This window comes from Chinchilla lanigera, unplaced genomic scaffold, assembly GCF_000276665.1.
Source record: "Chinchilla lanigera isolate Chin_1 unplaced genomic scaffold, ChiLan1.0 scaffold00195, whole genome shotgun sequence".
Lineage (NCBI taxonomy): Eukaryota > Metazoa > Chordata > Mammalia > Rodentia > Chinchillidae > Chinchilla > Chinchilla lanigera.
This window is the reverse complement of record NW_004955596.1, coordinates 301228-324864: the sequence shown is the minus strand read 5'-3', so window position 1 is coordinate 324864 and position 23637 is coordinate 301228. Positions and strand designations below refer to the sequence as shown.

At 43.9% G+C, this 23637-nt stretch overlaps 1 pseudogene; it reads left to right on the top strand.

Annotated features, from left to right (window-relative positions):
- The first annotated feature begins 21720 nt into the window (after positions 1–21720).
- Positions 21721–22046, top strand: LOC102010323 (annotated as a pseudogene).
- Positions 22047–23637: the final 1591 nt, after the last annotated feature.

Here is a 23637-nt window from a genome sequence, read left to right as displayed (position 1 = left end):
TCACAGGACAGGCACCTGCTCCTGCATCTTTCACACAGGTCTTGATGATGGGAGTGTTTGGGGTCCACGTCGTGAAGTCTTACTGGGCATGAACATTTAGTTTTGCAACTTTGGCAGGTGATGTCTTTCACTGGGTAAGGGTTGTAAGATTTTTGACACATTCTGCAAAACTGTTTAAAATAAACCTTATTTGTACCCTGGATGCACCAAACAAATGCATTCTCCCAGTGGATGTTGCAGTCCTTACAGTGATAATAGCCATATTTCTGCTGGAATAGCAAGTACTTCTCTCTTGGCTTGGCATGCAACAGCAATTTTTCCTGCATGGTGGTGGTTGTATCTCTGCCGTCCCTAGCCCTCCCAGCCATCAGGGACTGACCTGGCTTCTGCAGCACATGCTGTGGGGCTGCCTTACCAGTTTGAGCCTCCTGTCGCTCCTGCCAGGCCCTTGGCAATGGGGATGCCTTCCTTGCTGCCCCCTCATTCTCCTCTGGTGCCACAGGGCCCTGTGTGCTCTCTGGGGCCTTCTCCAGGCAGCCAATGAGGCAGTGGGAATGCACCGGTGAGCACACAGCAAAGGAATGGGCGCGGGGCTGGCTGGGATTCCTGGGTGCCCAGCCCTGCACAGTGAGGTCTGCTGCCCGAGCATGCACTGTACGATGTGTCGCATTGCTGGTTCACTTGCACCCCCACATCACAGCAGCTGGGCCTGCAGGGGCCCGGCTCAAAGCCTGGGCTCATGTGCGACAGGAGCCTAGCAGAGGAGAGTAAGGCAGGAGTGTGTTCTTCACCACAGAGCTGCCCACCATTGGAGCCCTTGGCGTCCTGTGCATAGGGGAAGAAATAAGAGGGAGTGCAGGCTGTGTTATAGGCAGCTGAGTTAGTTAGAAATATTATAGGCAGTCAGGCAGAGCCAGGCCCTTGAAGGAGCCAATATGAAAGATACGTATTTGCTGTGGGCCAGACCTCAAGACAAAGGACTAAACAAATGCACCCACATACCTCCCTAGGGATGGACATCAGGTATTGATATTCTAAATGGGTAGTGATTACCTTGAAGAGTCCCTGACCCAACCCCTTACAGGAAAAGTCCCTGTTCTGTATTCATGCCCGCTTACTATGTGACTTGCTTCCCCATTTGATCCCGATTTAATCAATTTTACCTGAACAATTCTTATTGGCTGACCATAGTTTTGTCCATTTTCCCCCTACCTTGGATTCACCTCACCTCATGGTTTTGCTCTATAAAAGTCCTTAAAAAAGACAGAGTCTTGGGGTAACCCACTTGGGCCTCCCTTCAGTCCCTCTCTTGGACAGACGCTTTCTTTCCCTCCATAAATATATTCTGCTCTTAACCTCCGTTGTTCCTAAAATTCATTCTTTGATTTTAGAGAACACGAACTCATCCCAGATAGTCCCAGACACCATTCAGGTTGGGAGTTTTTATTTTCCTGTATCAGCTGGGTTCCTAAATGCACCCAGCACCGTGCTCCCCATTGCAGCCATCTGGGTAGCCCCTATAATTTGATGGGGTTGAGGGAATCTCCAATGGGGGTTTCCCAGAAAGGGCCAACTTTTCCCAGCAGTTCTCGATCGACACTGATTATTCAGTGATACCCTCACTGACACTTAGTACAAGGACTGCAAGGTTTAGTTAGAGATAACGGCTGTGCTACCCTTAGGTGTAGCAGAGCAATTCTGGATAAGGTGCCCCTTATTTCCACAATGAAAACAAATGGCCTTGTTTTTACCCTCTCCTCCAGGCTGTGGATGAATAACCTGAGTAACAGCTGCTGCCAAATTAGCCCCCTGTACATACGATGGGCGATATCTGCACAGATCTGAATCATATCCAGCAATGTGGCCCGCCTTTTGTGGGCTCTTAAAGCCTCTTTACACCATTTATTTGCATTTTCAAAGGCCAGCTGCTGAACTACTAGTTTGCTGGCTTCTGTATTATTTATAATCCTCTCACTAGCCTGTAATAAGTGTGTGATGAAATTTTGAAAAGGTTCCTCAGGACCCTGATGAATAGAAGCCAAACTGAGGGCTGCCTCTCCCTTAGAAGGAAGTTGCCTCCAAGCCCTCATGGCAGCCATCTTGGTTTGTTCATATGCTAGCAATTCAAAGGTCAGCTGATTGTTTGTGGTAGCAAAGGCACCTTCCCCAATTAGCATATCTTTTGTAATGGCTGTGTTGTGAATAGCATTCCTAGCAGCCTGGTCAGTGCAATACTCAAGGAAGTTTCCTTTCCACGTCGAATAGTCTCCTGGACTTAAACATGCTTTAGCTATTCCTTTTCAATCTTTTGGATCCATAATCTGTTGTCCTAGAATTCCCAATAAACTCAAGGTAAAGGGAGCAGTAGGGCCATAAGTAGCAATTGCTTGTTTTAACTCTTTTAAAGTTTCAAAAGGTATAGCTTCATAACAACGTATAACTTGTCCCGGATTTTCAGGGACTTGAACTTCAGTAACAGGGTAGGTATATTGAAAACCTTCCATGGGCTCCCCTGCCCGTCTGGCTTCTTTTAATGCTAACTGCAAGGGAGATAGAGAAAATGGCTCTACTCTCTGAGAGGCGGAAGTTCCAACCTGTGACGCAGCAAAATTTCACTCAGCTGAAAATGCCGGAATAGCTGCCTGTGGCTCAGTCAATTCCATGGAGTGTTGTGAGATAGAGATCACAAGAAAACACCTCTCTGGTGGGGAAACGTCCCTTTTGTCGCCTACCACTCTTTCCTTCTTAAATTGGACCAGCCTAGAGGGCTCAGGCTCTATGGCAGAGCTGTTTCTCTGCCCTTTGTGTCCCCTGTAGGCTCTGGACTTGATTTTAACAACCTTCTGAGCCAAATCTCTCATAGTTGCAAAACCCCTCCAGACCAACATCCATAAAATAGGAGTCAAACATGCAACAAACACTTCCACAGACATACACCCTTGGGAGTCTAGAGCCTCTACTTGCACTTCAATATCCCTTTTCCTTTTTGGCTTCTTAAAAGCCTGTATATCTTCTAGCCCTACAGAACATACATCCCCATGCTTTACACCTGATGTGCCAGTATCATGCACTCCAGTGCTGAATACTAACTTTCACAAATGACTCTGTTGCACGCTCGGTTTTTTTTGTTGTTGTTGTTTGTTTGTTTGTTTTTTGTTTTTCTGGTACCGGGAATTGAATTCATGACCTTGCACTTGCCAGGCAGGCGCTGTGCCACTGAGCTAAATCCCCAGCCCCTGTTGCGTGCTCTTGGGAAGCATACCCACTGCCCACTTATTTTCTCTCACCGGGTGAGCAGTTCAGGCGCCATATGTAGGGAACATCATTGGTCTCTCGTTGTACCCCGGAAAGAAACGGCGGTGGGTATGAGAAAAATAAAGACAAGAGACAAGAGCTAGGGTCAGGTGGAGTTACCTCTTGCCTGATGAGCAGGAGGACTGACTTCAACAGCAGGGGTGTTTATTTAATACACTTGCAAAGTTAGTATCATGGGGGGGGTAATGTTGCCTAGCGACTAACGACTGTAATTGTCCAGCAGGATGCCTTTTTCAATACTGAGGTAGCTTGACTGCTTGACCAATAACCAGCTCCAGTGGCTCCTAACAGTTGGGTATTTTGTCTCAGCAAGGAGATAAAAGTAACTAAGACAGAGGGTCAAATGGGATCATGGGAGCAGGTGACAAGGTGAGTCTGTAAAGGTTTTGGTGTCTCCTTACCAGGGAACATTGTCCACCCACCTTTATACTAATGGATTTACAAAGTGAACACATCTCACAGTACTTATTATTGACAAGTTATTACAGATACAAGTTTTGTTGCCATGTAATTTATTATTACTTTATATAAAATACACAGAAATGAAAATTTTTAAAAGATTAGATAAAATATATGGATAAAATTACTAATTAATTTTCCAGTGGAGTACATCCTGATGTACATGGACACCACTTTGGAAATTACTGGCCCAGGACAAAAGTGCCGAATAAATCTGAGTACTTTTGTAGCAGAAAATGGCCCCCCAGCCAGTATACTTTAGTTGCCCAGGTGATAGTATCTGTTGCAGTTCTGGTTGTTTCTGTCTCTTAGTAATGGCTAGTCACTATGATGCAGATTGTAAGAACCAATCAAAGATGGCCAAGTACTCCACCTCTGTACCCCTTCCCCATAAAACCTCTGCAACCCTATAAAAACGTCCCTCCCTCGGCCTCTGAGGCCTGACATTTAGAGGCACAGTTGATTCCTAGTTAGTGCCTGTCACACAGATGCTAAATAAATCTGCCTCCAAATTCTGAGTGTCATTTCTGTGTTTTTGTTTGCTGTGTCACTTTTAAAATACGCAACAGTTATCATTAAGGGAAAATTCGTGCTCTTCTCTTAGACCAAAGCTCAGTGGGGACAGAAACCAGTGAAGGTTTCCCTGAAGTGTATACAGTAGGAGATCAGCAAATATTTATTGATAGATGTACTCAAAATGATTATTGAGTTTTTGTCCTTTTTTTTTTTTTTTTTTTAAGGGTTTTTGAGACAGGAGCTTACTATGGAGCCCAGGTTAGCCTTGAACTCACAGCCATCTTCCTGCCTCTGCCTCTGAAGTGCTGGGACTACAGGCGTGTACTATCATGGCTGAATTTTTGTCTCCTTGAGACAATGTCTCACTGTGTTGCCCAGGGTGGCCCCAAGCTCCTGAGCTTGTGTGAACCTCCTGCCTTGCCCTCCAGAATAGCTGGGACTAGGGCATGTGCCATTTTGGAGATAAAGCATTTTGGTCCCAAATTCCAGATTGGTTACCAGCTCAGAATCTTAGTCTCCTAATCTGTTCCATGACACTGACAAGTACTCCTTGGTGGGACTGAAGTGAAGGTGATACTTTGAACATGCTCTGTTCCCTGTAGAAATGCTGCTGCTACCCAGTCATTAGCATTATTTCCCTATTATGGTTGATACATTGTGTCAACTTGAGGAGACTAGAAGCTTAACTAAGTAACTCAGCAGTTCTGTATCCTGGGGTGGAAAGGACATGCCCTTAGTGCTCTGGAATATTGTTCATTGTGTCAACTTGAGAAGTTTAGAAGGTTAACTATGTGACTCAGGAGGGAGCCAGGGTCCTTACTTTGTTTTCATCCTGAGCCTGTGCCAGAGGAGAGCACAGGATGGTGTGGGAATGGGCGGATAGCCGATATACAATACAAGGAGGGAAAAGAGGCTTGCTCCTCTCTCATTTTTGCTCTTGATGTTTTTGCTGTTTTCCGGTGCCATGAATGAATTGTTGCCCTCTGCCATGTGCCACTCTGCCTTGGAACCAGCTGAGTATGAACTGAAACCTCCACAAACTGTGAGCTAAATAAACCTTTCCCTTCTTAATTCTGGGCACCAGGTATTTTGTCTCAGCAAAGTGACAGAAAAGTAACTGAGACATTCCCCAATGTCATTCTCCTTCTGAGCCTCCAACGTGGGATAAGAAATAGCTTAGAGTGCTTTGGGCTGCAGATAACAGAATACCTCTTAAACCACAGAGGATATTACTATTTTTACCTTTTTTTGGTTGTTCTTTTTTTTGTTTGTTTGTTTGTTTTACTATTTTTAACTTTTTACATCACAGTATGGAAGAACCAATTGTAACTTTGTACAATTGCTTCAGAAAATTTCAGAGTAGTATCTACTAAAACTAAGTAGAAAGTTAGGCAATTACACAAACAAAGTACACAACTCTGGAGCAATACAGCTCAAGAACTTTTCACAAATGTACCTATTACCCAGATCAAGATCTAGAACATTCCTGACACTCCGTTTGGGTCCCTTTCCCAGCTGCTCCTTCCCTTGTCCTACCTGCCATAGCAAAGCTTGACCTATTGATAAACAGAATTCACAAGTTTTCTTTTGTAATTATGCTTTTTGCATTCTGTATCAGATATCTCATAATGATGGAGAATATGAAAATATTTTCCTAATGGATATCAGTTACTGAAGTGTGTGTATAGAAGCAATAAGTTCTCGTGCCAAACAGCACTGGGGCAACTGTAATTCACAGTAACATATTATATTTTTTAAATGAGGAACTAGAAGAGAGGCACACTCAGCCTCTAAACAAAAAGTAACAATAAAGAGACAGAAATGCTAATCACTCTGATTTGCTCAGTATACACTGTATACATGCATTGAACTATCACACTGTATTTCATAAATGTGTGCAATTGCTATGTATTAATTAAAATGTTTAATGTTTTAAATAGAAGTACTACTCACCTTGATATGATTATTGTAAATGTATGCAATTATAAATACATGCAATTAATCATTACCAAATATTTTCTGAATAGAAAATATTTTCCTTCTAGAAAAGGTGTATTAAGTCCAACAGGATTTATTGTCATCTCACCTAATAAGAAATGTGTGGCTTTGTGGTTGTTCAGCAGGTAGATAATGTTATCAAAGTCATCATGCTCCTATTATCCTTCACTTAATAGTCACAAGATGGCTGTCATATCCAAAAGGAAGGGGTATAGGTAGAGGAAGAAGAAACTTTTTCAGAAGTGCTGGCAGACTTTTCCTCATGTTGTATTGACCAAGCTGAGTCAGATGGCCATGCTTACCACCAGAGACCCTGGGGAAATAGCTGCCATGTTCAGCCTCCATTTCAAGAGATAGGCTCTGCCAGTGCGAGAAGGGAAGGAAGAGAAGGGTAGCATCTGATAAGTGAGAAATTACAACATCTGATGTAGAGAATCAGTGATTAAGGCTACCCGAGTTTACTTACGAGATGGGTCTTCTAGAGCTAAAACCAAAAACATCCTGAGCAGACTGGAGCCAGAACCTGCAGGTAGGGAGGATCAGAAAAGTCATTTCAGCCTGAATCCTGAATCCTGTCCTTTTTCTGATCTTCTTTGAAAGCTGTGGGATAGCTCAGACTTGTGGGTTTTATTTTTCCCTTTATAAGAATGGCACTGGCTGTGTGCAGGGCTTCCTGCAAAGCCCTTTCTCACGTGCTCGTATTTGGTTCTTGCAATGGCTTTGCTAGGTGGAGGGCAGCCAAGATGATTTTCTTCACTTTATGAAGAAGGAAACTGAGGTCCTGAGGGGAGGCATAACCTGCCCAAGCTCACATGGCCACTAAGTGCCAGAGTGGAGACTTAAACTCTGATTCCTTGCAGCTGCTTTCTCCAGCTGGGGGCAAGGCCATCCTGATACTTAGGAACAAAGATCAGGTCTCCCTGTGATGGGCCCCTCCCAGAGCTCTGCAGGGTCACCAGCAGAAGAACAGTAGGGATGATGGTGACGGACGTCTAATTGTGGACCCAAGACCTTCCTATTAATCTCTGGCCTGCCGGCCCCTGTATCACCCTTACAGCTCCATTTAGTCTCCTTGGAAATTGAGAGTCTTCCTCACCCTCTCAGTAATACAGGGAGTTTGGGGTCCAAAGAGGAAGCAGTGGAGTCCCCTGAGGCCTGGCAGAGTCACTGAAGTGACCAGTAGCTTTACCAGAAAGCATCAGTGAAAAATCTGAGGTAATCAACTTACAAAGAGGAAAAGTCTGTTTGGCTCACAGTTTTGGAAGTTCCAGTCTGTGATCAACTGGCCCCATAGCTTTGAGCCTGTGGTGAGGCAGCATGTCATGGGGGGGGGTACCTGAGGGAGCAAAACCTCTCGCCTCATGGCCAGTAAGCAAAAGGGTAGAAAAAGGGAGGACAGATGGGGTCCCACAATCTGCTTCAAGGACACATCCCAGTGTCCCAAGGAACTCCCTGTAGGCCCCAACTCCTAGGTCCCTAAGTTCACATTACCACCCAACTGAGTCACACTCATGGACTTTTGGGGACGTTTATCCAAACCATAGCACCTAGCTTGACAAAAGATATAAAAGTGTAGATGAAGATAATTATCTTCCTACAAATGATTTGTTATTTACAAAAATATAAGTAATAACTGCATGGTGGAGAAACTACATATAGCCTAATCCATGTGTCTCCTTTAATCAAAGTTAACACAAATAAAGGGACAAACTGACCTCATACTCATGATGTCATACATGCTCATGATGTCATTTGGAAACACAGCTTCCTTCCTAAGATATTCCTGCACAAAATACATGTTTAGTCTACTCTTCAGTAAACAACATAGAAACCTAAATTGAGGAATACAGCATTTCATACAATAATTAATCTATACTTAAACAAAATTAACATTGTGAAAGTTAAAGAAAGATTTGTTCCAGATTAAAGGAGACTAAAAAGACACAACAACAAAATGCAAAATGTGATCCTGGACCACATCATGCATCAGAAAAGGAAGTAAAAAGTTCTATAATGGATATTACTGGAACTGTGGACAAAAGTGAAATGCAGACTGCAGACTAGGGGAAAAGTATTGGGTGGCTGGGTGGCAGGGACAAGCATTTCACTCCACTGGTTGGAGTGTCAGGCCATTTAGCCACATGTACCAGATTACAAATGCACGTTCCCTTGCCCCATGGATCCCAACTCTACAAGTTTATTCATGCATTCCTATGGTGCTTGCAAAATGACTTCTGAATAAGGACAGGCCTTGGGTCCTCATGGTAATTGCAAAAGCCAGGAGGAAACAAATTATACATCTAGCAAAAAGGGACCAGTTAAGTAAGAGATGGTACATCTCACATAATATATGCAAGTGTTAAAAAGCAAGCACTCACTCTCCAAGGGTGACGAAGAATGATCTCCAACAGTGTTGCAAAAGTGAAGTAGGGAAGGATTTGGTAAAGAAAGCAGCAGGGCAGAATGTATGTGTACACATTTGTAAATGAATAAGCCATTTCTGGGTGGAAACACTAGAAAAATCTGCTGACAGTCACTGCTGCATGGAAGGAGAGGTGGGTGGACAGGGTAAGAATGGGGATTACTTTTCCCTGTGTGTATTTTTGGGCTGTTTGGTTTTGTACAACATGTATGTATTACCTGTTTGAAGAAGAAGAAAGAAGGAAAAGGAAAAAAGGAGGAAGTGAAAGTAATAATAAATAAATCCATACCCACAAGCAAAGATGCATAAATAAAACAGTAAAGATATTTATCTTAATGCACTGTCAGCTTACATCGCTGTCTTGGGACATTGTTGGAAATGTGTGTGTCTTGGTTACTTTTCTCTCACTGCTGGGACAAAATACTTGACGCCCAAAATTAAGGAAGAAAAGGTTTATTTTGCTTATAGTTTGTGGAGGTTTTAGTCCATACTTGGCAGGTTACAAGGCAGAGTGGCACGTGGCAGAGGGCTACAGCTCATGGCAGCGGAACACAGCAAAAGCAACAAGCACAAAAGGGAGGAATGGCCGCAAGCAGCCTCTTCCTCTCCTTTACATATGCAAACTATCCACCCCAGGGTGGGTGTAGCTCTCACACCCATTATCAGTCAAACTCTAAAAGCCCGCCCCATGACCGCACGAGGCTTTGAGGGGACACCCAGACACAAACCATAACAGTGTGAAAGGCTGACAGATGGCGGATGAAGAGGCAGCTCAATCTTGTCTTCTTTCTGACTCAGGAGAAGCTAAGGCCCCTGTGTCCCTGGAGCAGGACCCAGAGGGGCCTTGAAAGTCTGGGGTAAACTTCAGCGCTGTCCTCTCCAGCAGGAGGCCTTTCCTTACATTCTGCAGCAGTGGCCCAGAGGTCTTGTCCCATTTTCTCCCCATGCCATGCCCCACCTTTCTTCCTGGATGTGGATTTCTATTCAACAACCTGTACCATGTCTCAGTCACAGTGTTTTCCTCTTTCTTGGCTGCCTGTTTGAGCATCACCACTGAACTCTAAAATACTGGTGAAGGATTCAGGATCTGAAGCCACACTTACCTCAGTTTGACCAGCCCTCTTTGAGCTTCCTGTGAGGACAAGCTGATGCCTGCAGACATGGAAAGGCATCCTGCATCAGGACATGGGACAGGCCACATGGAAGCTGTTGTTATCATGGGAAATGAATTCCATCCTCCAACTCTTCTACAGGCCCCAGCAACAGATCAAAGAACCCCACCAAAGTGGGTTTCAGGACCTTAAGCACCTGCTTTGGGACGAGGGGCCTAGGAGGTATAGCCAGCAACTCACCTCACTTTGGCAACCCCTGTGGCACTGTGAAGGCAAAGAGTTAGTGACATCATCCTACATCACATACAGTGTTGGTGCTTGTCAGCTTTATGTAATAAATAATAGTTATCCAACACACATAAGTAGAATACATTTGGTACATTCTCTTTGAATATTACACAAACATATTGACAAAAGATTAAAAGTCAAAATACATAGAATATTGCACAAGAGAAGTGAGACAAAATCGTATACACCTTATGGTTTCATTGATTCATAAAGCTCAAAAATTGTCAAAACTAGTCTGCAGTGATAAAAGTAATAGGAAGGTAGTGATGACTACACTCCTGAGGGTAAATGGTAGTGGTCCCCGGCTGCTTTTCTTTCCTAGTCTGAGTGCTGGTTACAGGGTTGTGCACAGTTTGTGAAACTTTAGCAACTTGCACAAATATCTCAGCACATTTTAAATGCATATCATTCTTAAATAAATTTCTAAAGTAAAAATGGCCCTTCACAATCTCCCATTTTATTTCCTTTTGCAGGAGCTACTATGGTTAACAGTTTGCTGTTTCCTTCCAAGATACTTTTCTATCCGTTGTATTGATCAATGATAATGTGTGGATGGATAGATGGACAGACAGACCATAGCTAGCTAGATGGAAATTGTTTTGTTTTCCCATAAATGTTACACACTTGTTCTATAACTCGCTATTTTTATTTCAATACTATGCTTAGAGGTCTGACCACATTAGTATGAAACACCTGTTCTCTGTGTGTGTTTCTTTGTGTGCTGTTTGTATTTGAATGCTCATTCACACATTCATTTTGTGAACATTTACTAAGCACCTACTCTGTGTTGGCTTCACATCCCAGGTTTCAGGTGAAGAGAACTCATGGAATTCAGTTTGGTCAGGGGAACAACCCCCAATAAGTAAACACAGAAACACATCATGTATCAGCTGAAGAGAAGCACAATGTGTCCAAGTGCACCTACCTGTCCTTACCTTTGTCTACACTGTCAGCCTTTCTGTTGATTTTTGTGGATTTGATAGCTATTTCTTCTACTGTGCATTGTGTGCTTGTTCCCCTTTGCCCATTTTATGATGGAATTTTTGTCTTTTCCTTATTGATTCTTAGGAGCTTTTGGTTTATGTCTTCATGTGCCAACTGATGGGGAAAGTTGCTGTGCTTTACAGCCAACAGTTCCAGAAGACATCTGTTGTCAGGCTCCAAGAATCAGAATCTTTTCAGTTGCCAAGTGACAGGAAATGTGTTATATAAGCAAGGGGGAACTGCTTATTCACAAAAAGGGTGAACTCCGAGGACTGCAGGCATGGCTTGATCCAAGCACAGAGGCAATCTCAACCAGCAGGCATCCTTGCACATTAGGTTTTGCTTCTTTCCCTCGTTCTTCTCTTGGTGATGCCATCATTCCTTCTTCAGACAGTTTCATTTCATGTGGCATAAAGATGACATGAGCATGAAAAAGAAAACTTTTTCCTACAGACCCAAAAGAGGACAGGATTCTGACTGGCCCACCTAGAATGTCCTTTTCTGTAGGCAGGATGACAGACAAAGTGACAGGCATCGGATTGATACTGATCATGGGATTAGGGAAGACAAGAAGGGTGAGATGTTATGGGCAAACACTGCAGAGGCCAACAGCTAGGGCCCCAGGGAAGCAGAGGATGCCCCCCAGGGGAGGAAGGGATGTCTGTCCCAAGCACAGGTCAGCCAGGGGCTGACTTTGCTCCTTCTTTAGTGGAAACACATCTTCCCTCCTGCTCTAGGGCCCTTGGTGGCTGGGGGACTAATCCACCTGCTCAGTGCCGCCTCTGCCTGCTGGCTTTCACCAGCTCCTGCTCCTCTCCTTCTGTAGCCCAGCGTGTCTTTCCCTTCTTCCTCTACCTCCTCACCCAGAGACACTTTTTACAGCAGTGACTTTGTGCTCCACCCTACTGGAAAAGACAAGCTATGCATTGTGAGAAAGTACAATGGGATGACCTGAAACAACACTTCAGAAGAGTGGTGAGTGGTTCCTGAGAGGTTAGAGTTCATGGTGGAGGAAGCAAACAGTGTATCTACCTTGATTCAAGCAAGAGTAAAAAAGGCAGTGAGCATTTGCTAAACACTTATTGTGGGCCAGCACTGACAAGTGTATGCACACAACCTACCTCAGAGGTCCAGTCCCTGACAGGTAAATGTTAATTTACAGACAAGGTATTCACAAAGGGAAACTCGCTCACCCAAGATCGCCACCCAGTGATTCAAAGAACTGGGCTTGCAATTGTCCAACTGTTCTGTCTCTTTCTACCCATCTCCTAATAAACACCCCCCAATATTAAGTGATGACTCACACAACAGAAACGTCTCCTAATTAAATGTGAAAATAGGAAAAGCCTTTGGAATGTACTCTGGGGAGGCTGGCCGTAGCAGAATTACTTCCATACCAAGAATTTGTTCCCCAGCTATGGAACAGCTGGGATTCTTTTTCCTTGATGTTCCCAATGAGTGGAATATAAGAGGCTCAGAAGATGACCAGCTTCCACCCTCCACTTCCTGCCCAGCTGCCTCAAACTGTACAGTAGGGGGTCAGGAATCAATCGATTAGTCCGTGAAGTAAACTATTGAATGAGTTGATTCCCTTTCACCAGATGTGCTTGCTGGGGCAGTGACCACAGTGGAGTCCTAGGCTCTCTCTCCCAGAACATGATGACAATTGATGGGGAAAGCTGCTGTGCTTTACAGCCAACAGTTCCAGAAGACATCTGTTGTCAGGCTCCATGTTAAGCCACTGAAATTGTAGAGGGAGCTCTGGGCTTCTCTTCCTCTCTTACTAACTGGAGTTGTACTATGAAAAGTTGAATTTGAATGTCCTGGCCTCTTCTCTCAACTATGTGGCCTGAAGGACATACTGCCCCTGAGGCTCTGTTTCACCACCAGTGGGTGGTGGGCTGGGCTGAGGCTGTAAGCCCTCCTCCTGGCCTGCCCGAGAGTCACTCTGCAAGTGCCACTCCTGAATCTGGCACCACACAGCTTTAACAAGCAAAGATTTTGACCATTTTAATAGGGGACTGTGTTAGTCAGCTTTCCATCACTATATCAAAATACCTGAGCTGGTAATGCCACCTTTAGCAGGTGGTGAAGGTGAACTGGCCTGAGGTATGTCAGGCTTGGTGTCTCATCTGCTGTAGAAAGCAATGCTCAGGCCTTGGCCTCCTAAATCTCCATCCTGGCACCTGTTGTGGTTGCAGGTATGAAAACTTGGGGAGATGGCTGATTAAAGAAGGAGAGATCAAGAGGCACCCATGTCCAGGCCTCTGTGGTCCCCCCTTCTGGAAGATGAGAAATTTTTCCACCACTGAGAGACACTGTAGGCCAACTTGGAATAAAAGTCTGTCACCCACAGTGACTGGTGAAGGACCCAGTCCTCACTGGGCTGTTTGTGTCCTTTCTCTCCTCCTTCATGCTGTTCCATCCACAGTAACCCAGGAAGCTCATTCCTACCTCTCGGCCTTTGCACAGCCGTTCCCTCTGCCTGGAATGCTCATCTTCTAAGTTGTCACAAGGCTACTCACAAAAGGTCAGAGTCAGGAGAGACTTTCCTGATGACCATCCTGCTTTTGTCACTCCTGACTTCACTCCCTGCTTCAGTTTTTTTTGCAGCACTGATGCCTCATGTGCAATGTGTATTTATTTGACTGTTGTCTGCTTTCTGAAATCAAAATGTGAGCTCTATGGGGGAGGGCCTTGTCTAGCTCAAAGTCATGTCTTGGTCCCTGGAATGGAGATTGGTTGGAGGATGGAAGGATGGGTAACCGTGGATGACAGTGTGGGAAAGTGAGAGCATAGGTGACTGTGATGGAAGTTAGAGATGCAGGCATGAGCTTAAGGTGGTTACAGATGGGAGGATGAGTGGTTATAGATGGGAGAACAGCTCAGTGAGTAGAGTGGAAAAAGTACTGGGTTTTGAATCAGATAGACCCTGGCTCTTGCTCCAGTCTGAGTGACTCATGTTCTCTGACCCACTGTTTGCAACTCTGCAAAATACATGGAATGGGTTCTGCTTTGTGGGGCTTCTGTGACGACAAAATGGCAGGATTGCCTTCGTTATTGCTGGGCTGTTCATTAGTTGATTAGAACACAATCCTTCTTTTCTTTTTTTCCTTCCTTTCCTTTTCTTTTCTCTTTTCATTTCATTTCTTTTCTTAATTAAGTTTATTGGTGCACTTTAGGTATACATAATGATCATATTCATCATAGGGAATTTGTATCTGTATATGATGTAACTTGATTCTTTTTTTTTCCTCATTCCCTTCCATTCTATGTGATGACCTTGAGGACATGTTAGTCACAAAGTTCAATAATTCTCGATACTGTTGCTTCCCTTATGAGAAAGTGGATTGAATGCTCTGCATCAAGTGTCTGGCAATTATGATCCACCAGTATGATACTGAGCACTTTATGGCACAATAGCCTTTAACTCCCTCATGGTTTCCTGAGATGAAGAGGCTGAGGCCAAAGGAAAGATCATGATCTTCCCAGGGATACGTGTTAGAAAACTGAGCAGGAACTCAAACCAATTCACCTGACATTGTTGATTTATCAGCAATAAACCTTGACCAGAAGTGCCATTTGTGGTATTTTGGGAGTGTGTCTAGGGCTTTCCTGTGGCTCTGGGATCATGTTCACAACCATTGTCCAAGAAGAAGAGCAGAGGAGAGCTGAGGGCGTAGCCGGGTGTAAAATCCAGGAGCACTGGCAGAAAGCAGCCTCCTCTGATTTTGTCCTCAGGGGGCGACTAGGTGGCTTGAGGTGAGGCTGAAGTAGAAGAGCTGGGTGACAAAGGCATTGGGAAGGATGGCTGGGCAGCCTCAGAGGGGCTGAGAGGCAACGTGTGGAGCTGATCACTGGGGAGAGAGTGGGACCGTGTCCCCAGCAAGGGGAGATCTGGTTTGAACCCAAATGAATCTTGGTCCCCAGCACAGAACATTTACTGGTTCTATGATGGTTCCGAAAGGTAGTCCTGTGGTGCAAAGCAGGCTTTGGAGCCGGGGACCTGAGGCCTTGCCTGAGCTCTGTCCTTGGCATGGGCAAGTTACTTTACTTCTCTGAGCCCTGGCTTCTTCTGCTGAGACGCAGAGAATAACCATATCTGTGAGGATTAAATGGCCATGTGTAAAGTGCCCAGCCTGGGGGCTCTTTCTGGAAAAACCAGCTTCCACGTTGTGAGGAGACCCAGACTGCCCCTCAGTGGGGTCTCCATAGAGAGATTCCTGTGGAGAGGGGTCAGGTCCCCAGTTTACAGTCACAGTGGTCTGCTGACAGTGGAGTGAGCCACCTTGGAGGCAAATTGTCCAGTCCTGCGAAACCTTTGTGTATATGCAGTCCCAGCTGACACCTGGGCTCAACTTCCCCAGGGACCTCCAGCCAGACCCACCCTGCTAAGCCACTCCCTAATTCCTGATCTTCAGGAGCTGAGGGAAATAACAATTCCATTGGTATTTTAAGCCAGTGGTCAGTGAACTTTCCTTGGAAAGGTCCACCTAGTAAATATTGCAGCTCTTGTGGGCCATATGGTCCCTGTCACAATCACCCTGCCATTGTAAAGCAAAAGCAGCCACACCTGATGTGTAAATAAATGTCGCTGTGTTCTAATAAAACTATCAAACAGGTGACTGGCTAGGTTCAACTTCTGGTCCATAGTTTGCCAACTCCTGATTTTAGCTACAAAAATAAATGACTTATGCATTTTCACAGAATATAAAAATGGACTCTTCCTTCGGGGGGATTGGTGGTCATGCCTGGAATGCCCAGCTCTGTCTCCTGGGGATGTCTCTTTTAGACTACTCAGGCCTCAGGGAAGGGTCTGTGTTTGTAACTGATACTGCAACTTTAGAGATAAGCAGCTTCTCTAAACTTCTTCCTGCTGAACACACAACCAACACCCTCTCCTCTCCTCTCCTCTCCTCTCCTCTCCTCTCCCCTCCCCTCCCCTCCCCTCCCCTCCCCTCCTCTCCTCTCCTCTCCTGTCCTCTTCTCCCTTCTCCTCAATCCAGGTGAAGCAACAGAATATGTAGATGCCACCAGCCCCAGGAGGCTGGAGCCAGGTTTCCTGTCCACTAGAAAGAAGAGGATGAGCTGAAGTCAGCTGAAATTGACAAAGAAAGTGTAGGGATCTGCACTGTCTCTCTGCGTTCTCCTTCCTCTCTGTTCCTCCGCATCAAAGACCCTTGCCCACCTGTACATGGTGATGGTGATTTGAGGCAAATAGGTTCCTCCATCTCTTCAGAGCTAGCTTTGAATAAAACCTTTTTCCCTTTTACCAAAATAATGGCTGCCTTTGATTTGGTTAGGGGGAAGCAAATGAACCTAAGCGTGTAGACATAAGTGACCAGTAACATGCTGACACACACATGTCTCCAGCTCTCCGGCCATCCACACAGAAAATCCTTGCTTGGTCATCTGCTGGAGGAACAGACCAGTAAAGCCCAAGGCCCCACTTGAGCACAGAAGGGCAGACTGCCTGGGCTGTAGGAACTCTCCCATGATTAATATGATCTGAGATGCTTCCAGGAGGATGTGAACTTGATCAGAGCCCTGAAGGCTAAGTAAACTCAGATAAGCATTAAGCAAAGGAAAGCACATTTTAAGCTAGAGGGAAAAGCATGAGTCCGGCATGGAAGGATGGACACCAGGTAGTGGAGTCAGTGTGCCGAGGGCCTTGAAAACCAGGCAGGAGGCTTGGATGACATCCTGGACACCAGCACTTTTCTAGCAGAGTAAGAGGCTTCATGGATGTGCTCTGGGGAGAGCACTGTGGGTTTCATAAAACTCTGTGGCCCAGAGGCAATGAATGAATCACTGAGTGGGCCACTGATGCGGCTGATGTGTAATCAAGCAAGTTGCTGATGTAGGTAGCAGAAGCGTAGGCCCATTGGGGACCTCTAGAGGCAGTGGAGAGCGCACTTTAGAGGCGCCCCAGCCAAGGGTGAGGCTGGGCATGCCCACCCTCTCCCATCAGTTACTGGCCAGGCTGCTGGTGGATTTGGACTCTGCAGCACCTTAGGCAGCCTCAGCCTTAGGCAGTTTCAGAGGTTGGCAGCAGGCTCACCGGGCATGGGAAGGTGAGTGCTGAGGGGACAAGGGCAGGACAATGACAGTAGGTGCTATGGGTACAATCTGTTAGGAACTGTAGTTGGGCACCTGTGCATGTGTTGGGATGGAGTGGAGAAGTAGGCCAGGGCCCAACAGACTCTTGGTTGGGAGATCCCACAGGACCTCATGTGAAGCCATCCAGCCAGGTGTGCAAGATATGGCAACATGTCAGAACTTGGTAGTGTTGGCTGAATCCTTAGCTAGGGACCAGGTTTCGGTAAAGATTTGTTAAATGAATGAATGTAACTTCTGCAAACTGTTTACAACTTAGCTCAGATACCAGCTCCACCAGGCCTTTCTTGCTGGGTGCATATCACCATCCACAGGCCCGGATTTTAGAACTCACCCGTTCCCCTTTTCTGTCTCCTCACCAGACCCTGATGACTCTGCTAGCAGCTACTTGTCTTCAGCTCTCACTGACCCCTGGCATAGAGTGGGTGTTTGATAATGAATAAATGAGTCACTCAATCAATCAATTGCTAATGGCAGAAAATGAAATAAGGGATATGAGGTAGGAGATCTTAGGGGCCCAGTGTCCTTGCTGCACCTCATGTGAATTAATCTTTCTATCACTGCAGCCTTTTGAACAGATAAGAGCTAACACCACTTGGGCACTATTTTTACTTGGCACAGTTCTAAGTGCTTTGTACTTATTAATTCCTTTGTCAATTTATATTCCTGTATTACAGATGAGGAAACTGAGGATCACAGTGCTTCAGCAACTTGCTTAAGACCACATGGGTAGTAAGTGGCAAAACCAGAACTTGAATCCAGGACGTCTCACTTGGGCTTCCACCAATTTCTTCTGCCTCTCAGCTGACAGAGAGGATATGAATAATAACAATGGCAGCAGCAACTACCACTTGCACCTGCTTTACAGCCATCAGGTCATCTTTGGACAGGTGTTCTGAGTCTATATGGTAGATAAAAAGGGAGGCTCTGTGTGATAGGCATATGAAAATAACCAGCCCTGGGTCTCAGCTCCTTCCAGAGTGAGAATATTCACTGACTTGACCTTGATTTTTCTCCTCCGCCTTCTCAGCCCTAGCTTCCCACCTCTGTCTCCCCCAACCTATCACTGCCTTTGCAGACTGAGACCCAAGGCTGGCCCCTATGCTTCTGTCCCCAGCCTTTCAGGGATCTGCTGTCCCTTCACTATGAAGAACATCTCTTTGTCCTTTCGTTCTCTCCCAGCCAATTACCAAGGGATAAACTTGATTGTGAACATATTTTGAAAATATTTTCTTTTCACTGCTGTTTAAAACATTTTTCCTTTGTTTGACAGTGTTACAATTTCAGCCACAGGGATAAGAAAAGCTCTTCTCTGGGCTGACCAATACTGTGAATGTAAAACCAGAAACGATTGTACTAAATAATCAAAACTGAAAATCACCCCAAAAATGGGACTCTTCAGAGTTCTAGAGTCAGGAGGACTTAGTTCTTTGAGGATAATTCCCCTGAGTATAGTTGGGGATTTTACAGGAGAGTATAGGAGTGTGATCCAGGAGGATAATCCTCCTGGATACAGGAGGTGAGTAGGGGTCTTGTTTCCTACAATGGGTTGTAAATTTTACTGTGATGCTAGGTCTTCTTTAAAGTGTGCTGAGTTTTCTTTTCCAGTGTTTCCTGGGAAAATGGACTGAAGCCTGGGAAGGCAGCTGATTGGATTCATATAGGAGATCCAGCATGGGGCTAGAAGTGAAGTCTAAATTAGAGGTTTCTATTAGAAAGTCAGTCGGGGGCCAGAGTCAGGGCTCAGTACAGAAATAGTATTATGAGTCACTATGAGACCAGAATTAAGATTCAGTCTATAACAAAAATCAGGTATCAGTCTGCCCCGAATGTCGAGGCTCAGTCTGAGGCTGGAGTCAAGGCCTGGTGTGAAATAAAATTCAAGGTTCTGACTAAAAAATCAGGGCTTAATCAGGGCTTCAGTTTGTTATCAAGAATTGGGTGAGAGCCCCATCTGGACTATGATTTCATCTAAGGTCAGGTTCAAGTTTCAATGTGTGATACAGGTTCAGGTCTCTGTCTGAGACCAGGCCCAGGCTCAGGGTATGACCAGGATTAGGATTCATCCTGGGTCTTCAAACCACCAAAATAGAGATGTGACTCTACCATTCCCTAAGACGATGAATCAGTTTGCCTAGCAGACCTCAGTTTCCTCTTCTATAAACTGGGGTAATTACAAACCCTGTCCTGAATCTTTCTGTAGTTGAATGTTAGGCAAAATGGGATACCAGATGTCAGCAAACTTTGCAAACTCCAGAGTGTTGGATAAACATTCATGTAAACATGTAGGAGAAAGCTCCAAAGAAATTCACTGTGGGAAATTTTAAACGTCACTAAACCTACCAAATCTATCCCAGTTTCTCTTCCTCCTGTACCCTAAGAGCTAACAGTTTTACAGCATAGGCTTGTACCATATTCTAAGAATGTCATGTATATTTAACTAATTTTATTTTAAAGCAACCCTATGAAGTAGATATTAATACTATTCTAGTTTTCAGGGGGAAATCGAGGCAGCGATGAGTTAAGTTACTTGCTTGAAGTCACACTGAATAATTGGGAAATCTCTGTGTCAAATTGGGGGAATTTGGTTTTGAAGTCTATGCTGTGTACAGGAACTGGAGGCAGGTTTGGGGACCAGTCTTGGGGATACATCAAGAAGCAGACAGATAGGAGTAAAAGGCATAGGTCACTCCAAAGGTCTAGGGTGTGACTAATGGCCCCCAGAAACCTGCCTTTACCCAGGAGGCTGAGTCTCCCAGCAGACTCCACCCCCACACGGGAACGTAAAAGGCTGGGGAAGAACTGGCGGGTTGCATTAAGGCATCTATTTAAACTTGTTTGTTTATGGAAAGAAATTTCAGGCCAGATGCTGAAAACCTGCATTTTATGGGTAATTTTTCAATTTATTTCATGCTGGTATTAAAACAACAATAACCTAACACACCACGGGGGCTGTGTCTCCACTGGCCTGGGAAGAAGGGTGCTGGCTTGAAGCACCCTCCTGAGCACCCTGAAGGAATAAGACTGCTTGCCTTCCCTTGGGAAAGGACAGCCCAAATGAGAAATGAAGGTGGGAGATGAAGTCCAGAGGAGAAGAATCAGGATCCAATGCCCCTATTTTATAGATACTGAGACTGAGAAACAGTTAACAAATTCATTAGAAAGAACTAATCCAGGGGCTGGGGAATTACCTCAGCAGCACAGTGCCTGCCTGGGAAGTGCAAGGTCGTGAGTTCGATTCCCAGTACCGGAAAAAAACAAACAAAAAAAAAGAACTAATCTGGACTGGGTACTGTGCTAAGATTTCTCCTGCATAACTTTATTGGTTGTCATGAGAATTCTTAGGATATTGCTTCGGCTTGAGGCTACCAAAAGCAGACCCTGACATTAAGATTAGAGTTCAAGTTTATTTGGGAATTGACCCCAAGAAACACATAGCATAAGGCATGAAAAAGGAAGGGAAACAGCCACTAAGGTTGGATTATATGGACAGTTACTACCATGGTAACTGGAGCTTAGTCCTAGGAATTCTGAGAGACAATGCAGCACATTCCTTGGATGAAGGAATGCGGTATTGGTCCATCACTGCTCATCTCTATCAAGTCCATTAGCAAATTATTTTTTCCTATTACTGTGCTTTTCAGTTCTATAATTTCTATTTGATTCTTTTTTATAACTATTTTTCATTTGCTTCAAGAGAATTCCTAACTTCTTGCCAAAGCACTTTTGTGATGGCTGCTTTAAAATCATTTTCAGATAGTTTCAAAACCTTAATCATCTGAATATTAACATCACTTGACTGTAGTTTCTCATTAAATTGTGGTTACCCTGATTTTTGTTATGGCAGGCAGCTCTCTATTTTGGCTCTGATGTTAGGAAAATTTGGAATTTACATCTTCTTACATCTGCTATTTTAGCAGGACTCTCACTATTCAGATGCAGCATACAAGGTTTTCATCTACTTTTGTGGGCTGTCATTGCAGTAAGAGATCAGCTGCTGAGCCTGTGCAATTCTCTTCTCCTTTGCTTTGTTCTTCTGGTGCTGTGGGTACTGTATTATCCTGATACCAACATCAGAAAACAACAGAACAAAAAGCAGAAATATAGACCAGTGTCTTTCAGGACTATATTCCCAAAAGTAGTTTGCGAAATATTAGCAAGTAGAACTAAACAATATATAAAAGGAAAAGATAGTATGACCAATTGGAGTTTATTCCATTGTGGGAAGATTAATATCATATTTGAAAATCAATCAGTATAATACATAATATCAATAGGCAGTAGAAAAATTAAATGTCTATTAATGTGCAGTACAAAATCTGAAAAAATTAGCATTTACTTATATTTTTAAAAGCTGTCAGGTCCTTCTGAGGAAGAGGTGGTTGTGGGTGCAGCGGGCTTTGGTTGTATCTACTCTTTCTCCTGCCTCACCACCCTTCATTCTTGCTTAGAACATGTTTGTCAGGAAGCTGCTCTGCTACCACAGCTTTTAAAAGGTAATGGACACTCATGGAAGCAGAGGTGGCAATTCACTGATTAGAACTAATCTCACTAGCCTCAGCGTGAAATCCCTGGAGCAGTTGTGTGCTGACTTGATGAGAGGTGTAATGGCAATCTCAGAGTGAAAGGACCTGTTCACATGCCTACTAAAGACCTGGAGAATCACTACAAGAAAAACACCCTGTGGCGAAAGTTCCAAGCCATGGGATCATTTCCAGATGAGAATCCATAAGAGACTCATTAATTTGCACAGTGCTTCTGAGATTGTTAAACAAAGTACTTTCATCAATATTAAGCCAGCCATGGAGGTTGAAGTTACCACTGCAGATGCCTAAGGCAACTGTTTTAATAAACTGATAATCAATTGTTAAAAAAAGCTATTAGAAACATAGTAACAAAAATGGACTTCCTCGACTTGGTAAAGAGAATCTACAAGATTTCTACCTACTTTCTCTTGCAGTAGATTTAGTGCTCCTGTTTTAATATTTAGATGGTTGATCCATTTTGGCTTTAGTTTAGTGCATGGTGGTAGACATGGGTCTAGTTTTAGTCTTCAGCATGTAGAGAAACAGTTTTTCCAGGGCCATTTATTAAAGAGGTTATCTTTCTTCTAATCCATTTCATTGATCATCAGGTCTGTTTTTTCTTTTTCTTTTTTTTTGGCCAGTACCATTCTGATTTTATCACAGTAGCTTTGTAGTATAATTTCAAGTCAGGGGTTGTGATGCCTTCTGCCTTGCCTTTGTGCCTAGGATTGCTTTTGCTATTCTAGGTCTCTTTTGGTTCCAGATGAATTTTTGGAATGTTTTCTCTAGATTTGTGAGGTACACTAACGGTAGTTTGATTGGGATTGCGTTGAATCTGTATAACAGTTTTGCGAGTACAGCCATTTTCACAATGTTCATTCTTCTTATCCATGAGCAAGGAATATCTTTCTATTTTCTAAAAGCCTCATCAAAAAACCAAACTACATGAGAAATACTTCAAAAAGTCAACAACTAGGATCTCATCCTCTTGAACAGTTTTTGCACATCAAAAGAAACCGCCAAGAGAGTAAAAAGAAAACCCATGAATTGGGAAAAAAAGTTTAGCCAACAATACCTCAGACAAAAGACTTCTATTTAGAGCATATAAAGAATTTTAAAAAATCAGGCCCCTACAATTCAAAGACCCAATCCAAAAATGGGCATCTGAGATGAATACACACATCTCAGATGAAGAAATGCAAATGGCAAATAAATATATGAAAAAAATGTTCAACATCTTTGGTCATTTGAGAAATGCAAATTGAAACAACACTGAGATTCCATCTCACCCCAGAAAGAATGGCTATCATCAAGAAGTCAACCAACAACAAATGCTAGTGGGGCTGTGGGGAAAAAGGAACACTTTTCCATTGTTGGTGGGAATGTAGACTGCTACATCCACTGTGGAAATCACTGTAGCGATTCCTCACAAAACTAGGATTAGAGGTCCCATTCAACCCAGCTATTCCTCTTCTGGGTATTTTTCTAGAATTGAAAACATCATATCACAGCAATATATGTGCACCCATGTTTATAGCCGTGTAATTTGTTATAGCTAAATGTTGGAAACAACCCAAATGCCCATCAACTGGGGAGTGGATAAGAAAAATGTGGTATTTTTATACGATGGAATATTTCTCAGCTATAAAGAAAGATAAACTCAAAGCTTTTATAGGTAAATGAACACAACTAGAGACCGTACCCATAAATGAAATAAATCAGACCCACATGTGTAAACATCATATTGTCTCCTTACTTGTAAGAAACTGAAACAGTAAACAAAATCTGAAAGATACAATAGATATTGTGAAAGGGAAAGAAACTTCTCAAAAGGAAAGAACAACTGGGGTGGGGGAAAGGAGAAAAGAAAGAAGAAAGGGAAAAATATATATACACAAGA